The 6,139-nt window shown below is 39.0% G+C and overlaps 1 pseudogene; it reads left to right on the forward strand.

Moving 5' to 3' along the window:
• The first annotated feature begins 278 nt into the window (after window positions 1-278).
• Window positions 279-421, forward strand: LOC142443933 (U2 spliceosomal RNA; annotated as a pseudogene).
• The last annotated feature ends 5,718 nt before the right edge of the window (window positions 422-6,139 follow it).

Here is a 6,139-nt window from a genome sequence, read left to right on the forward strand (position 1 = left end):
ATCAGAACCAGCGGATGGCTATAGTAATAACGTCTTAAAAATGTATATATATATATATATATATATATATATATATATATATATATATATATATATATATATATATATATATATATCACTGCCATTGAGTCAATGGTGATTCACAATACCCTCTGTGGGTTTCTGTGACTGTAAGTGTTTACGGGAGCAGAAAACCCAATCCTTCTCCCACAGAGCTGCTGGAGGTTACCAATTGCTGTCCATATGGATAAAACTAAATACAAAACCACTACCTAACCATTGCTTCTCGGCCTTTTGTCTGAGATCAAGTGTAGTATCAGTTCAACTGTATATGAACTGCATATTAGAAACCTCAATTAATCCTGTGAATGGGTCTGACTTAGCAAAACTGAATGCAAACCACAAATATGTTAAATTAAAACCATACATTTGTACTTCAAAATCATCCTGTGCAATGGGGCACATTCCCGCAGGAAGGGAGTTTCCCACAGAGAATCAGCATAAGGCATACCAGTTGCTAAACCATAATATTACAACAAAAGAGTTAGGACTCTCTACTTTGTCAGTGGGTTTAGATCTGACACATTCTATACACAAGTAATTCAATGGTCTAATAAATATCGAAGAATTGGGGGATTGAAAAGTTGAAAATGCATGTATTGAAGGTTTATTTTTAAAATAAGCATTACTTTTTGTTTCATAAGGAACATTGATGGTACAATATATGCAGCTTAAATTTTGAAGCATTCATTGTCCAAAATATGTACTACACCTTCCATATGCACTACCATATTTATACACAAAAACACTATGAGGGAAGTTGACACTCATCTGAGGACTGTGACTATTACTGAGGCCAAGCTCACTTTGCAATAACCAGTCATTTTCCTTAGAGTAGAGAGAGGGAATGCTACCAGCCCACGCTATTTGAAGGTAGCATGTTGTCCATAAAACAGACATCCGTGTGGATCCGACTACGCTCATTCCTGTGATGAGCAAGGGTCCCCTTTGCTCCAACAATGCCTTTATATTCTCTATCTACCCTGGCCATTCACAAGTTAGGCACAGTTATTCCCATTTAAAGGCGAAATCTCATATATGAAAGCTTAATTTTATACAAGAAAATTTAGATTTACTATAAAATATAAAAGCATAAACTCTCAGTTCCAAAAAGTAATTGTGATGGTTTTCTTTACTAATGTGTCCTGACATTTGTCAAGTTCAGAAAGTGTGTATTTATTTGTTCGTTGGGCTTAAGGGTCTGAGGGTATTGGATTTGTTTACATCTGCACCCCTTTTCCATGAAACTCCCCAAGGCATTAGTATGTGGACTTTATTATTTGTCCCTTCATGAAGAGGAAACAAGGAATTCTCAGAGGTTTGAGGAGAGTTCTTGCCACTATAAAGCTTCAAAGTCAGACAAGTCTTCCTTGTGTTCTATAAAAGGTGAGACCCAGGTAAAAAGACAGAACCTTTTTCTTAAGGAAGAAAAATAGAGACAGCGATAAGTGGGACTCAACATTGAAAACTTCCTGTTGGCACCACCAGGTGCCACAGGTGCTTAATGGCCCCACAGTTCCCCTCTTGACTCCCTGAGCAAGTCATTGTTTCTTGGACCACACTGCTGTGTCATCATGGTATCCCTTAAACAGTAATCCTTGACCATGTCCTGGTTGAGCACAGAGGTCGGTCGGCTGCAGAGAGAACAGGTCCATGGTCATGCCAATAGTGTTGGAGATGTCAAACTGAGAAGCTGAATTCTCCCTTATTTGCCCAGCCCATCACCCCATCTGTCCAGCCTTTCCCTTGATCTAGTTCTCATCGTATCTACTGGTAACAGAGACACTGAAGAGAAGGAGCAGGTGAGGGACAGGATTTGTGAGGGTTTCATAATTCCAGCAATCAAGTCCTGCACTACCAGCTCAGTCAGAGCACCTGAGGACAAGGAGGGGCAAAATGAGTGTCTCATCCCACTGCAATCCCTTCTATGACCGGGATCCATGATAGGCACACACAGGGGACTGTAAGTAGATAGATTAAATCCTGAGTCTGCATTGCCATCTATAGACAGAAGGCCATTACATGGCTCAGCCAGGTACCATGTTTTCTCTGAGGCCATGGGGAGATATGCATTTGGGCCCAGATGACTTTTCTTTCATTCATTTGGGCTCCTTTTTCTCTTTGCTTGGGTGGAAAACTGTCAAATCTCGTCTGAACTACTCTGTTTGTATGTGTGGCTACCTGTTGTCTCACCTCTGGCGATGTTGGATCCTCCTGTCTTCTGTGCTGACTTCCCTCATAGCATCCTCCTGGGACCCACATGGTTGGCCTTAGGTGCCACGGAGTCCATTCTGAATCATAGTGACCCTGTGTACATCAGAGGGAAACCCTGCCTGGAATTGTGCCGTCTTCACAATTGTTCTTATGTTTGAGCCCATTGTTGCAGCCGCTGTGTCAGTACAGCCCATGGTACTTTAAATATTTAAATATTCTTCAGCAGCACTATAATTCAAATGTGATTCTTCTTAAGTTTTTCTGATTCAGTGTCCAATTTTCATATGAGTATGCGGTAATTGAAAATACCAATGCTTGGGTCAGACATATTTCACACCACAGAGCATAATATATATAGTGTGGCACCCTGGACCATTTCAGCAGTTTTCTCAATGGGAATGACCAGGCGGCACGCTGGAGAGATGGAAAGAGGATGTATATAGCCAGCGACCGAGATGAACTCACGTTCTTAAGATGTGGGCTCTGAGCAAGGCGTGAGCACAGCTGATAAGGGTCAGGACCCGGGAGCAAGCGAGGTTACAGAAATAAAAAGCGAGACATACAAACATGGCAATTCATTAGGCGCTGGAGTGAACTTTGGTGTTCGTGGTAATTTTGATTAGAAGGACATCCAGTATAGGGGGAGCCCTAGGCAGAGGAGAGGTTTGCTTCCGGGGGGAACTCTAAGCAAGAGCGACTAAAACGGGAATTTCTAGTTTTCCTCTTCAGTAAACTTAATTGGCATAAGCGCACCCCTCAGTAGTACAGCATAGTAGGAATCAGAGGGGGTGTGGGCCTGCCTGGGTTCTCTTGGAGACACAGAGAGAAGGCAGGTAAGGAGTGACGTAGCTGTGGAGAATGCTGATGCCCAGAATCCTTAGTGACCTCCTTTGTAAGTCTCTCTCCCTGGAATGAAATACCTGACAAAGAGATAGTTTGCTTTGCTGCCATGAATCTCCTGTCCTTGCAATGATGAAATGCCAAAGATCTAAAGTTGTACACCTCTTTACAGGATTTGGGTTTATATTTTGTATTCAAATACTCACATTATTAGAAACCTGCAGGAGATATTTTATGGTAAAGCATTATTGGTGATAACATTTATGTTTTTTCCAGTTTATCAATTCAATTTTATGACTTATAGCTTTTGTCCTTTTTATATTTTTTAAAATTTATTCAGCTTCATTTTACATTTGCCGTTTATTTTGAATGTCATACTGTATTTAGAAACCTTGTTTATATATAAATATTATAGAAATGCATTCTTATTTTATCCTAGGTTTAAATATTCTATCACAATGTCATTTTCTCATGTGGACCCCACTGCAGGTCTCATTTCAGATTTTTGTTGTATTTATTCAAGTGACCAAAACAAAACTATGTAGAGCTTAACTTAATTTTCTTTTGTAGATACCATAGATCTGACTCATAGTGAACTTATGCAAAACAGAAGGAAACACTGCCCAGTCCTGTGTCATCCTTACAATTGTCTCTGTGGTTGATTCTCAGAGCCAGCCGATGAGTCGAACAGTCCTGAGAGGGGGAGGGAGGATTAAGGAAAAAAAGAGAGACAGAAAGTATCGGGAGGGCAGCAGTATGATGGACTAAAGCACCGGAGTTTGTTCTACACACTCCTTATATCCATGCAGAAACAACCTGGGGTTTATTATCTCAATGTTAAGCAAGCACATTTGATATACATAGCAACTCTATCTTCTGCCAAGTCAGACATCCTTGAGAAAATCAAACAACCTGTTTTTCCTAGATCTTGCTTGCTTTCTTGTCCTTGACAGTCTGTGCAAAGCGTAAAGTCACAGAAGAAATCAGCAAACACTTAGGTCATGAGACTTCTCAAACATTTCAAGGCTGAGTCTTAATGGGCTTCAACAGTTGATCCCATTGATTTAGCCACTGATCACTCCATCTCATTGAGGGATTTCATCTTTTTTGCTGCCCCTCCAGTTTACCACCATGATGTCTTTTTCCAGGGACTGGTCTCTCCTGACAACATGTCAAAAGTATGTAAGACAAAATCTTGCCATACTTGCCTCTAAGGAGCACTCTGGCTGTACTTCTCCCAAGACAGATAGGTTTGTCCTTTTAGCAGTCCATGATACTTTCAATATTCTTCTCAAGTGCCATAATTCAAATGCTTTGATTCCTCTTCAGTTTCCTTATCCAAGGTCCAACTTTCACATGCATATGAGGCACATGAAATTATCGTTGCTTGGTCAGACTCACCTTAGTCCTCAGAATACCATCCTTGTTTCCAGGATGTTAGCTATCTTGTGCAACGTATTTACCTAATGCAACTCATCTTTTGATCTCTCGACTGCTACTTCCATGAGCATTGAAAATAGATCCTCACAAAACAAAAATCTTTGGTGACTTCAACTCTTTCTCCATTTGCCATCATGTTAACTATTGGTCCAGTTGTGAGGATTTTCATCTTCTTGACATCGAATCATACTCCATACTGAGCTCTGCAATCCTTGATCATCCTCAGCAAGTGCTTCAATTCCTCCCATTTTGAGCAAGCAAGGTTGTGTTATCTTCATTTCACAGGTTGTTAATAAAACTTCCTCCATTCCTGATGCCACATTCTTCTTCATATAATCCAAATTCTCTGATAATTTGCTCAGCATACAGACTGGACAAATAAAATGAGAGGATTCCATCCTGACACACACCTTTCCGCGTTTTAAACCATGGGGCATGCCCTTGTTCTGTTATCACCAGTACTTCTTGATCCAAGCACAAGTCCCTCATGAGCACAATGGAGTGTTAGGGAATTCTCATTCCTTCCAAGGTTAAACATAGTTACATAAGAATATCTAGCTTTTCATAAATTTTAACTCTAGTTTCCTTTCTGTGAATCATGCTTTTTCAGTTGTATCTGGAATCTCACATTCATATATAAATACAAACACTTAAACAATATATATGATTTTATTCTAAGGTATTTATGACTTTGCATTTTGTTTTAACATGTAAGCACTTTTACATAATTTTCCCAACAAGAACCAAGTCTATATGATATTTTTTTCTTTTCACTATTTTAGTACTATTTTTTGAAATGATTATCATTCATCAAATGATTTTTCATCAGAGAAAAAGACTTCCTTCAGAGTTGGGCTTGAATTTGAACTTTAGTCTCCAGATATTGAACAAAATATATTTGTATCCTTAAATCTCTACTTGTGACATCAAGTTGCAGTGCCTTTCAGAATTGTAGATAGCAGTTATGCAAAAGTTCACTTTATGAAAGAGTTACAGTTCTCTAATTAAATATTAATATAAAAGCAAAATAAATTTGCTTTACCTTCATCATACTATCAATTTATAAAATCATTCATTTTCAGAATACAAAAGATGAAATTGTTCATATACATCGCCCTGTGCAGTGAATAAACACACAATGAATTTGGTGAGAGCAGTAACCCAGTGGGACTGCCTGACACCACCCTACACCTTCAGCCCCTTGGACTCAAATTTTCCACTAATGATAGGGTATAAGATTAGAGCTTTTCTATCCCTTGTTTTGTGTAATACACTTGTATTTTATTTTTGTGGCAGGTTTTCGCCTTCCATGGGCACCAACTTTTAGGGTTTTTTTTTTTTTACTGTCTTCTTTTCCTTTGTTCGAATTTAAGAGACAATTGTAAAGTCCCTGAGGAGAGGATGTGGGGTTTGAACCACTGACCTTGACATTAAAAGCCCAATGCTTAGCTTTCAACATCACCATGCCTTTTTATATCTCATTCCATGGGGCCTATTTTACATGTTATTGTGATATTACTTTCATGCGAATCCAGGTTTGCATATATAGTAAACGCCATATTTCCTATATTTTCAACTAATTAAA

Source organism: Tenrec ecaudatus, chromosome 3 (genome assembly GCF_050624435.1).
Source record: "Tenrec ecaudatus isolate mTenEca1 chromosome 3, mTenEca1.hap1, whole genome shotgun sequence".
NCBI classification, from domain to species: domain Eukaryota; kingdom Metazoa; phylum Chordata; class Mammalia; order Afrosoricida; family Tenrecidae; genus Tenrec; species Tenrec ecaudatus.